The 15,592-nt window shown below is 37.1% G+C and overlaps 1 long non-coding RNA gene across 1 annotated transcript; it reads left to right on the forward strand.

Moving 5' to 3' along the window:
* The first annotated feature begins 6,040 nt into the window (after positions 1–6,040).
* On the forward strand, positions 6,041–8,724 carry LOC140135788 (uncharacterized). Its single transcript, XR_011856569.1, has 3 exons — positions 6,041–6,095; positions 6,654–6,743; positions 8,659–8,724. It is a non-coding gene; the product is annotated as an uncharacterized lncRNA (long non-coding RNA).
* Positions 8,725–15,592: the final 6,868 nt, after the last annotated feature.

The following is a 15,592-nucleotide window of genomic DNA, read 5'->3' on the forward strand; positions in this document are numbered from 1 at the left end:
GTTTGCAATTTAAATTTTATACATATACCATGATTAATTGGCCAGGCAATATCGTTTTGGAAACTTGTTCACACTTATGGGAGCGGTCGATATATCACTCTCCTTAATTGACTGGGTAACTCAGACTATTATATTGACTATTATATTTGACAGATACAACCCATATTTTAAGAGTTGTCTTTACCCTGGAATTATGGAAACTTTTGGGCATCATAACTGCTAACTTGTTGGTCTAAAGTACATACTCGTACTTATAATCTGATCTACTGGACTTACGTTTTGATGAGTGGCAATATTTCACATCCTATCTCGGATGCATCATCAGGCCCACTGATGTTAGCGCGGCAACAGTTCGTTGACCTGTGATGCGGATGTTGTGTCACATGTCAAGATGAGCCCAAGCTCTAAGAGATATTCTTGATTGCTGCCCAGTTGTGACGTAGACCGCCTCCCTTGTTGAGTGAAGGCTCCTCCCGTTTTACATAAATCGCTTCCTCGACACCTCTCTCAAACCATCTACTTTCGCGATCTATTATCTTAACGTCTTTGTTGTCAAAAGAGTGATTAGTGCTGTCTAAGTGTGAGTACACTGCCGAGTATCCGCAACCAGTGCTAGCCCTCCTATGCTGGTACATGCGCTTAGCTGGACTGTCGGAGAAACTTTGCAGAATTTTTCGCGATCAAGGAATCCCAGTGTCATACAAACCTCAGAACACCTTGCGGCAATCGCTGGTCCACCCTAAGGACAGACAACCAAAGGACAAACAAAGCAACATTGTGTATGCAATTCAGTGTAATGACAGTGGATGCGACGACCTGTACATAGGGAAGACAAAACAAATTCTAGCGAAGACCATCAATTAAGCAATTATGAGGCCCAAAAGTTTCCATAATTCCAGGGTTAAGACCATCCTTAAAAGATTTTAATGGTAGCGTGTAACCTCATGTCATTTCAAAATGACAGGAATGAGCGGTGAATAATGCTGAAGATCTTCGATTGATTGAATATTCCGCTGAGAAATCTGCAGAATTAGAAATCTTCGTTAGTTTGTACACCACAACGAAGCGAAGAGGACACGAAAGAATCACGTTATAAAATGATTACTAACACGATTAACAAATACATTTTCTGTTTTGCAGACTCTGTGTAAGATCTTGGCGATAACCATTCACTACCTTTATATGTGCGTCTTCTGCTGGATGTTAGTTGAAGGCATCAATTTGTATATTAAAATCGTGCTGGTTTTCAATACCGAAAAGAGCAAATTGTTATATTACGTACTCTTAGGTTGGGGTGTGCCGATTGTTATAGTGGCAGTGTGCGCAGGAATTGCATGGGATCAGTATGCCACTGAAAGCAGGTGAGCTCAATTTATCGAAAAATATTCAGAATATTTATATTTCTTTATGGTATTGACAGGATGTCGTCTGTTAAAATCAGGTATGAATTAAAGAACAGGTTACTCAAGCAAACACAAACATTTTTTTTAAACGTTATAAACGTTTGATAAATACGTTTGGTTTTATTCAAAACATTTTAGTTACATTTAAGTGTCGGGTTATATAAGGTCATGAAGACCTTCAAAATATTTTATGAAAAACACTACAACATTTTGTCAAAATGTTATTGCAAAATATTTTCCGCAAACATTCTTGTAATATAGTTGGTCAACTCTTAGATACATCATTATATCAGAATGTTTTCCATCAAGTCCATCAACATTTATATAACCTGTTTTCTGTAACAGTTCTGTGTTTGCCCGGCCGTACCCCTAACTAACCCTGTATGCCGTTTTCTGTTGCTAACTTACCGCACTAAATCATTAAATAAATAATATCGTTATGAATTCCGCAGACAGCCGTATCCTGCAGAATTCATAACGCTATGATGCCCTCTGGCTCTGATACCTGTTTTTTAATTGAAGATAATTCAAACGTCGTAACATGAAATTAACAGCGGAATCGTTATTGGGCATTCTTCAAACACATAACGACATTGTTACGGTAGAGTTACCTGAAATCGATTTTCTTTTATTTAAAGCCATATGCCAAAACGGCTATTTAAAGCCAGATTATAACATAATATATTAGTATTTATTTTCCATAAAATGTTAGCTTTTACTGCCAGATATGTCCCCTTTTAATTTTGAGCCGAACAAGTGAGGCAAAGCATAGAAAATTGGAATTTACTACTAGCGCCCATGCATGTTACTCCCGCGGTTGTAATACGGTACGATCCTCGGGTGTGTGTGTGTGTGTGTGTGCATCCTGCACGCCGTGTACGTACTGTGCATACGTGTTCGACTAATATTTCCATCGTAATAATAAAACGCCGGTTCCATCGTTTTATTCGTTGATTTTTGCAGAGTATCTTTATTGACTAAAGTACATTACAATCGTGTAAAAATCAGAATTAAAAATTTTATTTGAGGGCGTTCTCCTCAGCAAATGTTATAATATGGCTTTAAAGTACCCAACAGGGTTTTCAGAATATTGAGAATAGCCTCTTCAAACCATTTTGATGTGCTCCCCCTATATTGATTGACTTTTTATTTAACTAATTGATTAATTTATTAATTTATTTCTTTTTTCAGCTGCTGGATCGGAAGTGGCAGTCCACTCATTTGGGGCTTCGCTGGACCGGCAGCAGTCATTATATTGGTAAATTATTTAAAGTGACGCAATTAAATTGTTTTTATGTTTGGTAAACTGTTTTAAAGGGTGTTACCATTGACAATCTCATTTTCATAGCACCCTCTGATTTGAATAGTGATTTCCCCCCTTCAATTGTAGCTATTTGGTGGAAAATCTTATTATAGATGTATGATATACTGCTGAAACATACGTTCTGATCCAAATTTACTCAAAACTCAAGGACTAACCATCACAAAATGCCACAGATTGTATAGTAAGTTAAGAGAGTCATTTAAAAGACAACCCGCTATACGAGACGCATTACGAAGCTACAAATCAATTTACTATTGTCTGTCCAATTAACTTAGACACCCAGTTTTTGTTACTTATTTGAAAAAATATACACTTTCAAAGAAAGTCATGAAAGAAAAGTGTTAACATTCGCTGAGACCTAACAGGATTTTTGTGTTTCCAAAGCATTGAGTGAGAGTTTACCAGAAATTCTATTGAAATTGGAAGGTTTTTCTCAACACTTTAAAAATAATCCGGTAGAAGTTGGGTACCATTATTTTGGAAGGTCTCATTATACAGATTTGTAGGTATGGTGATTTTGGATAGCGAATGGATGAATAGTAAATTAATTATACTCCTCACCAAAAACATTTTATAAAAATGAAAAATATAATTCAGGTCATGCAATGCAGACAGTGTTTCTAATTGGCATATATTTATTCTTAGTGTATTAACTCAGTGGTCCCAGCTGTCCCTAAACCAATTACAACAATTCGGCACGGTATTTGAATCTTCTTCTATGCATGCTTTTGGCTTGGCACAATTCTAAGAAAATACACATTGTATGCCATATGAATGTTCTGATGTTATTGGTGAGGAGCATAATTCGCAATACACTCCAGACGCATAGTAACTTGCCCTATCATTTGTTATAATGCACCAACTGTGACATCTTTTGAGTTATAGAGGTTGTGCATGAAATTATTGATTGGTTCCAAACAAAGGGTTTGAACTAGACTATGCCATAGTCGAATTTTATTAAAAATATGTTATTATTAGTCATGATGAACCCATTTCGTTGAACTCAAAATTATACTGATGTTTATTAAAATTAAAGTATTCAATAGTAAAATGGTCATAAAGAGTTAAAAATATCAGACGATTAGTGACAATAAAAGTAATTGAATGCAACATTATCTTGCATAATTATAACGGCTCACTTTAATACTGAACAATTCTGATTTTGGAATCTACCAGTTTATTGATAGCGAACCGGGAAGCTAACAAACAGAGGGAGTAGGGTGACTGATCAGATGTGAAAATCTATCAATTGTGCACACATTAATTAAATCAGAGTTTTAAGCTTAAATACAATATCCAGAGTATGCACAATGGGCAAGTCCCGGGGGGGCAAGTGGACTACAGGGTAGTCTAGGTTTGAACCGGTGTCCTTCACCGAAATCATGGCACAGTGTAGTCCATTCAATCAAATATTGTCATCAACCTATTTGATCGTAGTGTATTTTGTTATGCGTGTGACGACCTCTCGCGGTAGATTGCATACATGCTTTTGTTGAATGCATTTGAGTAGACCGCCATTATTGTGAATTAGTAAAAGGATCAAAGAAAAAAGGGTGGAATCACTGATCAATATGCATGATTACAATGTTCAAACACCCTTACTGTAAATAGATTATCCCATCAAAAGTTTCAAGTCATTAGGAATATTCGGCTGGACCCAGATATCTTGCTGTAAATCGGTCAAAATTGAATAAAAGTAGACAAGGAAGAATATTTTTTTTATCGCTTTACTAATAATTTCTGTTAGGTCTGACCGTGTTTAGCCACTTTTCTTTCATGACTTTTTGCCAAAGTGAAAACTTTTCGAAATATATCCTAAAAACCGGGTGTCTAAGTTATTTGGACAGACAATAATGGTTTTAGTACTGCACCTTTGTCCTAATATTTAGCCTTACGGCTTGTTCACATAAAAAATTCAGTATTAAACTTTCATCGCTTTTCATACTCCTCATCTTTCATTTCAGTTAAACCTGATCCTACTCTGCATCGTTGCTCGTATATTATATCGATCCATCCGATCTGTAGATAAAGAGGGGAGTGATAACCTTAAGGCATCTTGGTGAGTGTTAAAGGTCATATATATCGCTCGGACAACATCGTATCATTGGCAAGCTAATATTATGAAATGACTCCTTTTTTGAGAAAATAAGACGTTTAAAATTGAAACAGATTTGACCTAGAAAAGTTGACGTCATGAAATGAGATGTGCCTGCTTTGAGAGAAGGAACTGTAAACGCTCTCAATGCACAGAACGTATACTGTTGTTGTTCTCAGAAAAACTCTGAATCAAGTATTACAAATTTAATGGTTTTAAACATATGGATAAAATCAGCCGCTTCTTTTTTATATATTAGTAAATTACAATTCATATGTATATCAACAACATGAGAAATATTTGGACTGAAAAATGAAAAATATTTTGAGCTAAAAAGCGTGATCGATTTGAGACTAGTATATACAGGTATACTAGTCTCAGTGATAGGCTAGTGATCAATATTGTATTTATTATGCAAATAAACAATTTCAATGAGACGGTAGCTATTTGAAGGTCGCGCATTTGTACATGAATCATAGATCATCTAGATGATCTATGCATGAATGAGCATAAAACGTGAACTCTATTATAGCTCATGTGTTATCGTGATCATTTCATCGCTTCATTTACTTACGTCATCAGCCCGCTGCCTTGAAAATTAATTTTGCTTCGAACGGGGGAAAAACTCGTACGAGCCCGAACTTTTCCAACACAATTTCTCTTTTTTCAGGAGAAATACGCATAAAAAATTGCAACAAGTGTCAACTTGTTATGTAATAATTATTTTCTTCGAATGGAGTTAAACTTTTTTTTGCAATAGATATGCCCTTTAAGGAATACTTGTACATCAACGGATTTTAAGAATCCTAAAGAACAAAAAGGCAAGAAATTAAATTTGACTTGTTTCGGTAGCATTCAAATAACGAGGCGTGAGAAATCTTGTGTAATTAAATTGTTGTTTTTAGCGATTTTGAGGGTTGCATTTTGAGTCTTTCTTTTGAATATTAACTTAACGGGTAATAATTTTTTCATAAAAGTGAAAAAAAATTCTTGAAACAATTTCAAATCCTATGATATAGACTTTTTGAAACTTTATTATCTACATAATAATATACGAAGTTAAACTGGTTGTGGGTATGATAAGAACTACTTTTATTTTTTCAGGACCACTACCAAAGGTACACTAACTTTAACTCCTCTTCTCGGTATTACGTGGATATTTGGATTCATGGCCGTTGGTGGCGCTACTTTGGTATTCCAATACATCTTCGTTGTGTTGAATTCTCTTCAAGGAGTGTTCTTTTTCTTATTTTTCTGCTTTCTCAAAACAGAGGTACGCCTTTTGAAAAACGTCATAACTCCAGAATACCCTTCAAAAAACAGAGGTACTTAATCAAATAGTTAAAACTAGTACTTATAACAACATATCTTGTATTAATATTCATATATGTGACGTGTCATGTCAAAAGGAGACACTTTTGGGCAGGATCGTAAATGGAGAAATAGCCAAAAATCTGCTCTGGGGTGATTTTTTCACAATTTGGGTTTATTGCGAATTTGTGATGTTATTAATGATTAGAATATTGTCTGATAGTTTCAGAGCGGAATATAACTGGCATCTTGTATTTTTCGAGACATTTTCCAATGCGATTCCTACTCTCAACATTGTCAATAATATTTTCAAGGGCTGATATCTCAATTTCCAATTTCATAATACCATAACTTACGAACTCAATATCTTCGCTTAGGAATGTCAGATTTAATTGGGCAAAACGACGTTGTGAAGCAAAATATCTCATTATGTAAGATATATCAAAACCTCAAAATTGATGACCTGCCCAAAAGTGTCTCCTTTTGACATGACACGTCATATATATCTATGACTTTTTAGGTGAGAGAAAAGGTGAAGAGACTTTTCGAGAAAACGAAATTATCTAGTGCTCAATTTTCATCATCATCAGTTGCTCCTGAGAAACCATTGGTAAGAAAAAAAATAAGAGCTGCAATCGTTAGTAACTATTGTACACATATTTTTACAGTCTTAAATTGTACACATGAATATCTTTCTAGCATGCTCCAGATACAGACTGACCACAGGCCGTTACGTTCCTCCACTGCACCACTACTGTTCGAACCTAGAACTCACCATAGAACATTTGCAGACCGAAAATTTGCAGACCAAATTTACTTTTACATGCTACGCACCTCGTCAAAGGAACCGGCTGCCGAAATATATCAGAAATGCGAAGTCTCCATGATGCAGTCATGTCTACAGTAGAATTCATCTCGACCTTTGCAGGACTTAAACCCCATTAAAAGCTATTAAACCAAGATAACACTCATTGAAGCAGCTCAACTGATTAAATCAGATCTTCTCTGGTTGTGTACAAGTGTCTGTTTTCAATGTGCGACATCGCAATAAAGCTGGTATTACAGCTTCAGTTGGGTAACCGATTATAAAGGAAACGAAAGGAAACAATGGTATGTGTACCATTGTTCACGAAATGAGACAAAGACCTGCTTTTTGTTAACCAGCATTCTTCAAAATGAGCAACATAATGATTGTTGACTTAACACAGTTTGGAAATAATTTCTTCATATTTTTGGTGTTATCTGTCGTTTACATATCCTTCCTAAAACACAAAAGTGCGACCCTCTCCAAACATCTAAATTAGCTAAAAATTTAGGACATGTTACAAAACTTTATTTTCTAGAACCTATTTAGAATAATTTAAATGTAGCTTTTACCGTTTTTTTGTGGCATCCTTCAGAAGTGAGCGGTCCGATACCAATATTTTCGGTCAAATCTCCATTCAATTAACACGGGGAGTTGGCTAGCTATGCCTTGCCCTCACTCATATTTTACAAAAGTGCGACCATTTCTGAACATCTAACCTAGCTGTAATTTTATGTCATGTTAGAGAAATATATTTGCTAGAAGTTTTGGAGAATAAATAAAATATTGGCTGGTTATTTTTCACACAGTGATGTTAACTAGGCAAGTGTCCATTCTCCCAACATACATCATTTGTTGAGGTCACACGTCAATGGTGAGAGCACTGTGTATTGTGTATAGGAAAACGGACAGTAACTGCAGTATGCTTCTCATTTTCAAAAGACTCTTGAAATCCCATTTGTTTAATGTTGCCTATGGACTTTAATTTTATTTGGTGTAAGTGTTTATCAGCGCCTTAGTTAGTACAATTGTTTGGTTTTAGGCGCTTTCTAAATTTCAGTTGTATTGTATTGTATTGTATTGTATTGTATTGTATTGTACATAATTTTACAGTCTTGACTGCGGGTTGGTCATGTTATGGTTATGATGATGCTGTCTTTGCGATTTTAACCCTACATAACTTCAAGCCTATACGCACATGATCATTAGCCAGGAGCCACCATGGTAATACGAATAACACTTTCAAAAAAGTATCGACTGAGTAGCGGGAAACCAAGTAACGAGGCCGAAGGGCGACTTGGTCCGGGCTCGCACTCGCGCACTCACCACCGAGGAGGTCTTTCTTGAAGGAATAGCTTGACTCGGAGTGCAATATTTTTGTCGGATATGAGCCTACCGACGTCGGGAAGTAGGGGTTAATTAATTATGTTATGGGTATAAAATGGTTGGTGTGTTTTTTTGGGGGGGGGGTATTTGGTATACAATATTAAAAAGGGCGTCATCGAGTAGTTTTTTGTTAAATGCCAAATTTACAATTTGTTGAAATAAGAGAATTTGAAAGATTCCTCGTTATTTTAAGACATTTTGAGAATAAAAAAGGGGACCTCATACCATTACTGTTCATTGCCTCCACTGCACCCGGGAATATTGTTATTCCTTGAACACGGAACGTTTAGAAAGTAGCCTCACGTCAAAGCGATGTTTTATTTATTTCAAACAGATGATGGGTGCAGGGGCAGCAGAGAAACAGGTTGAGAAAGAAAAGGAATCCAAAGAGGAATCCAAGGCAAGTATAATATATTGCACTTTGCTTTCTTCAGATAGTAACGTCAACACTTTGACGCTGCAGTACAGTGCACCTCATCTCTTCCATTTTTGGCAAGCTTGCGTAAATGTCAGTACCAAACTTTAATATTTTTGTTAATCGGGTATACTGATAAGAATATTTTGCTTGAATTCCATTATCTTACTATAAATAGGGGAATGTTGTATCTATGTATCTATGTGAGTCCACCAAAGGCTCCGTCAGTTTCGATCCAAATGTCGCCAAATTCATACGGGAGATCGAGGAATATACCGAGACTCGAGGGAACTTTATTTAGTTGAAAACGGTCAAGAATTGGCCTCAAAATAAGTGAAAATGTGGTCGGTTGCTATCCTAGGTAAACAAAAAAGAATTCAGTTGCCATCGCGCGAGTAAACGACGCACAGCCACGTATAATGATATTACGGGTGAACGACCGTATACACGCTATGAGAGGCGGACGTAATAAATAGGCCTACGGGAAAAAGATGTGTATTTGTTAAAAAGTACAAACAACAAAAAGGTACGGGTGAATGGGTTATAAAAAGAAAATGAAAACGGGAATAAAATAGGCTAAAAAAGGAAAGGAAATGTAAGAAGAAAGCTAAAATAAGAAACTAATCATGAAATATAAATTAAAAAAGCTAATTAGAACATAATTAAATAATATAACATGGAAACGGAAATAACAAGAACCTAATCGCCATATCATCATGGCGATTGAGTCCTGTTTCTCTGGCTTTAATTCTGTGGTCTTAACTTATTATGCTTATTTGGTGTGTCCGGGGGGTGGTGAGAGGAACAATAAAATAACAATTCGGTAAGATATAAATCGCCATAGTATAACTCTGTTCTGTGATTCTTCCCGTTTGAGTGATCGCTCCCATTTACTCAGCGGAGCGCGGGCACTCCCGCTAGTCCTAACGCAAAAATGTGAAAGTTTCCTCATTATTCTAAGAAACTTTGATGACGAAAAGTGGGGCCTAATGCCCGGGCCTAATGACAGGCATATACCGTAAACGTTCGCCTAATGGCGCTCTGGAGTTCATGGAAATGAGAGAGCGCCATCCCTGTAAAAGCCGACTATTATCACTGATCATTAAGGGTACGTGTAGTTAAAGGGTGAAACCTATCGACACATACAATTATGAACAAGATCGAACGAACTTGTTCATGATAATGCGATAATCATTCACCTGATACGTTGTGGCCCAGTGAGCAGAGCATTGACTATTCGCCACTTGCACGGTTCCGCCATTATGCACTATGTGCGGGGAGAGCCTCGAACTGGCAGCATACATGAATGGGAATTGAACCAGTCATAACATTCTGTGTAAGGTTACGTAATTCTTCCTTTCATGTATGCTGCCAGTTCGAGGCTCTCCCCTGCATATAGTGCATAATGGCGGAACCATGCAAGTGGCGAATAATGCTGAGGATAAAGAGTACTTGTGGAGAAGATTGATGGTTCGAATCTCATGCAGTAATTTCTGACAGATTATGATGTCTGTCAATGTTTTTTTTTTCTGATTTGAAGAAATTTTATTCTCTATTTTCTTGATTTTATCTTTAACATTGTTTATATAATTTTATTATTTTATCTTGTACGTGTCTTTTTTCATGATTCTTTGTTTTTATCGTTTCATTTTAGAGTAACTCAATCCATTCAATCAAATGTTGTAATGAACCTATTTGATTGTATAGGCATTTGTTATGTGTGTGAGACGAACTGTCGCGTGCGACAAGTCTTTTAATTCTCGCGAGTGTCCTTGGCCTTGCCTATGCATCAGTGGTCATAAGAGGTATATCATTTTATTCGAAAGGGGGGTCCCAAATATACGGGGGTGATAAAGTCAAAATGTTTTATGACCAAAATGTAGGAGTCACACGATGACCACAGAAAGTGTGTTCTTTTATTCAAAAAGACTGATTTCAATACAATTTTGGGGTTTGGGATCATACAATTTTTGTTGCCGAAATAGGGGGTGCGCAATTTTATTGACGCAAACTTTTTGTAAATTTGGGACCCCCCTTCCGAAAAAATGATAGCCCTCTAAGAGGATTCAAAAGATAACCTCTGCCCCAATAATCCCTAGCTATATTTGTTTGAAACTGTTCCACGGAGGATGTATCATAATAGGCTCAGTCTTCAAATGATATAAATAAAATTTGAATGAGTGAACGAACAAAATCATACAACGACCAACTGAATAGAGGCTGTGCATATGACGTATCATCCCGTAAATATGGCGGACTACTCAAATGCATTCAACAAAAGCATGATTGCATCTACCGCGACAGTTTGTCTCACACACATAACAAAATGCACTACGATCAAATAGGTTGATGACAACATTTGATTGAATGGACTGCACTGCGCCATGATTACGGGGAAGAAACCGGTTCAAATACTTTGTTTGGAGCCAATCGATAAACGCAAGGCCTCTATAGCTATCATTGAATACTGGCTAGGATTCCACAACACAATGAGAACATGTTATAAGGCGCTTTGGAAGGCACACAATACCCCAATGGCTTTCCATATTATGTGCACTCAACAACTATTCAGTATCGAAGCCCGGTATCGAAGTTACGTAATGTTACTATGTCAACGGGATCACGCGCTTAAGTAATGAACCACGATCGAAACAATCAGTACACAAAAAAGGCATACCAAAATAGCGTGATCGTAATGATCGCCATACAAACAGTGTTTGGTTCCGATACCATCACGGAGTTACGTAACTACTTCGTGGTCTGATAGTTATATGATCAATGGTCTGATCTACTTGGGTTCGATCCTTTTAAGAAAAGAAAAAATAGCTGATCATTTATAATGCATAAATGAATAAAGTAATGTAGTTACACAATTTGAAACATTGAGGCCGTTCTATTTTTCAAAGGTCATTTAACTGTTAAATGTAGTGGAATATATCACGCATTGATAGGTAGCAGGTGGAGCAAATTTATTCAGCGGTTTTTGTTGCCGTTTGTTCGCAGTGCCTATTTATCTAAAAAATATAAAAATTAAAATTAAAATAAAAAAATTCACAATATTCGTTCGTAAAATGGGGACAAAATCCAAAAACATTTCTTGACCCTTCTTCACATAAAAGTGGGGGCAGAAATCAAGATTCGAACAAGTACCATTCACCATTCAAGGCGCACCCTCTACCGATTGAGCTAACGGGTCAGACAATAGAAGAGTGTAATTTTGAACTGAAGAATATTAAAAAAATATGAAGAAATTACAATGTTATAAAAAGATTTACCAAAATGAGTTAGGTATAACGTATGAATCGATTTACAAATTAAGTCCAATGGCACTTTAAGAAAGAATACCTGAAGAAACCCCAAAACATTTGCTGCTCTAGCAACTAACCTAGTGACCTAAAGTATTTGGTCATGTCACGAAATTTTTTTCTGAGGCATTATGTCCAGGTTGCTCAATTTAACATACACGTATCCTTAATGCTGTTGAGATTTTACCAGGATGGCGCTCTCACATTTCTAAGAATCCAAAAGCGCCATTAGGCGAACGTTTACGGTACCATTACTACCAAAGTTCCACCCGGGAATAGCGTATACCTTGAAGGGTACAGCTCTTATTTCTGAGATTAAGAGATTTTTAGAGAGTACGAAGAAGTGGCCCCACATTAAAGCGATGTTTTATTTCAAACAGATGCTGGGTGCAGAGGCAGCAGAGAAACAAGTTGAGACAGAAAAGGACCGAGCAGAAGTAAGACGGATGATGTGGAAAACAGTTGATACCATGCTCCATGGAAACAATCTTGATGAAGAGAGGTTAAAACAACGCAAAGAGGAATCCATGGTTAGTATAATATATTGCACTTTGCTTTCTCCAGATAGTGACGTCAACACTTTGACGCTGCAGTACAATATTTCATACCATTACTGTTGATTGCCTCTACTCCACCCGGGAATATTGTTCTTCCTTGATATATTTCTGGTAAGAAATCTTACAGAACGTAAAGAAAGGAGCCCCACGTCAAAGCAATGTTTTATTTATTTCAAACAGATGATGGGTGCAGGGGCAGCAGAGAAACAGGTTGAGACAGAAAAGGACTCCAAAGAGGAATCCAAGGCAAGTATAATATAATGCACTTTGCTTTCTCCAGATAGTAACGTCAACACTTTGACGCTGCAGTACAGTGCACTTCATTTCTTCCGGCAAGCTTGCGTAAATTTCAGTACCAAACTTTAATATTTTTGCTAATCGGGTATGCTGAATAAGAATATTTTGCTTGAATTCCATTATCTTAACTTTTCGAGAAGACGAAATTATCTAGTGCTCAATTTTCATCATCATCAGTTGCTCCGGACAAACCATTGGTAAGATTGAAATAAGAGCTGATTTCGTTAGTAGTCTTCCTTAAATTGTACACATATTTTCACGTCTTAAATTGTACACATGAATATCTTTCTAGCATGCTCCAAATACAGACTGACCACGAGGCCGTTACGTTCCTCCTCTGCACCACTACAGTTCGAACCTAGAACTCACCATCCCGGCTCACCATAGAACATTTTGCAGACCGTGCTTTTACATGCTACGCACCTCGTCAATGGAACCGGCTGCCGAAATATATTAGAAATGCGAACTCTCTTCTCCCTTTCAAAAGACTCTTGAAATCCCAAATTTTATTTGGTTTAAGTGTTTATCAGCGCCTTAGTACAATTCTCGCTATTCGCAATAAGGGCGCCGCCAGCGGTTTGCGATGTAATCGTGATGTATCATGGGAAAAGGTCGACATCAAGTCCGCGCAATACGAATATTACCATGCTATTACATAGGAACACGTGACAATATTTTTTAGTTTGTCAAAATAAAGGTGTTACACGCGAATCGATACTCAATAATACTTAATAATGTGATTTGAAATGTGCACAATTATTTTTTCTCTATCGATTTGCGTGTAATACATTTATATTGACAAACTAAAAATATTGTCACGTGTCCCTATGTAATAGCATGGTAATATTCGTATTGCGCGGACTTGGATGTCGACCTTTTCCCATGATACATCACGATACATCACGATTATATCGCAAACCGCTGGCGGCGCCCTTATTGCGAATAGCGAGAATTGTTTACAATTGGTTTTAGACGCTTCTAAATTTCAGTTGTATTGTATGGTATTGTATTGCATTGTATTGTATTGTATCGTATTGTATTGTATTGTATTGTATTGTATTGTATTGTATTGTATTGTATTGCTCTGTATTGTATTGCACATAATGTTACAGTCTTGACTGAGGTTTGGTCATGTTATGGTCATGATGATAAGCTGTCTTTGCGATTTTAACCCTACATAACGTCAAGCCTATATACCATACGCACATGATCATTAGCCAGGAGCCACCATGGTAATACGAATAACACTGACATGCAGGCAGCTCTTCAAGAAAAGTATCAACTGAGTAGCGGGAAACCATGTAATGAGGCCGACGGCCAATTTTGTCTGGGCTCGCGCTCGCGCACTCACCACCGAGGAGGTCTTTCTTGAAGGAATAGTTTGATCTCGGAGTGCAATATTTTATTTGTGACAGATATGAGCCTACCGACGTCGGGAAGTAGTTAATTATAATGTTATGGGTATAAAATGTTGTGTGTTTTGTTTTTTGAGGGGGGGGGGTATTTGGTAGACAATATTAAAGGGCGTCATCGAGTAGTTTTTTTTATATGCCAAATTTACAATTTGCTGAAATAAGAGAATTTGAAAGATTCCTCGTTATTTAAGACATTTTGAAAACAAAAAAGGGGCCTTATACCATTACTGTTGATTGCCCTCTACTCCACCCGGGAATATTGTTATTGCTTGAAGGGTACAGCTGTTATTTATAGTAAGAAAACTTTACAGAACGCAGTGGCGTGCGCAGCACATTGAAAGGGGGGGGGCAGGTTGTTCAGTTCCCCCGAATGGAGTCTGATTAGGAGCAAATGTTGACGTTTTTAACAAACGTGGGGGCCATGTCCCTGCCCCCCCCTTGAGCACGCCACTGACAGAACGTAAAGAAAGTAGCCTCGCGTCAAAGCAATGTTTTATTTATTTCAAACAGATGATGGGTGCAGGGGCAGCAGAGAAACAAGTTGAGACAGAAAAGGACTCCAAAGAGGAATCCAAGGCAAGTATAATGTATTGCACTTTGCTTTCTCCAGATAGTAACGTCAACACTTTGACGCTGCAGTACAGTGCACCTCATCTCTTCCATTTATGGCAAGCTTGCGTAAATGTCAGTACTTAATATTTTCGGGTATGCTGATAAGAATATTTTGTTTGGATTCCATTATCTTACTATAAATAGGGGAATGTTGTATCTATATGAGTCCATCAAAGGCTCCGTCAGTTTCGATCCAATTGTCGCCATATTCATACGGGAGATCGAAGAATATACCGAGACTCAAGGGTAGAAATTTAAAAAAATAGAGCAACATTCTTTTCTTATGAAACAATTTTCTGAAACAATTAAAGGAATTTGAAAGTTTCCTAATTGTTCTAAGAAATTTTGATGACGAAAAGTGGGGCCTAATGACAGGCATATACCATTACTTCCAAAGTTCCACCCGGGATAAGCGTATTCCTTGAAGGGTAGGCTACAGCTCTTATTTCTGAGATTAAGAGATTTTTAGAGAGTACGAAGAAGTGGCGCCACGTTAAAGGGATGTTTTATTTATTTCAAACAGATGCTGGGTGCAGAGGCAGCAGAGAAACAAGTTGAGACAGAAAAGGACCGAACAGAAATGAGACGGATGATGTGGAAAACAGTTGATACCATGCTCCATGTAAACGATCTTGATGAAAAGAAGTTAAAACAACACAAAGAGAAA

The sequence above is a fragment of the Amphiura filiformis genome, chromosome 16 (assembly GCF_039555335.1).
Source record: "Amphiura filiformis chromosome 16, Afil_fr2py, whole genome shotgun sequence".
NCBI classification, from domain to species: Eukaryota; Metazoa; Echinodermata; class Ophiuroidea; order Amphilepidida; family Amphiuridae; genus Amphiura; species Amphiura filiformis.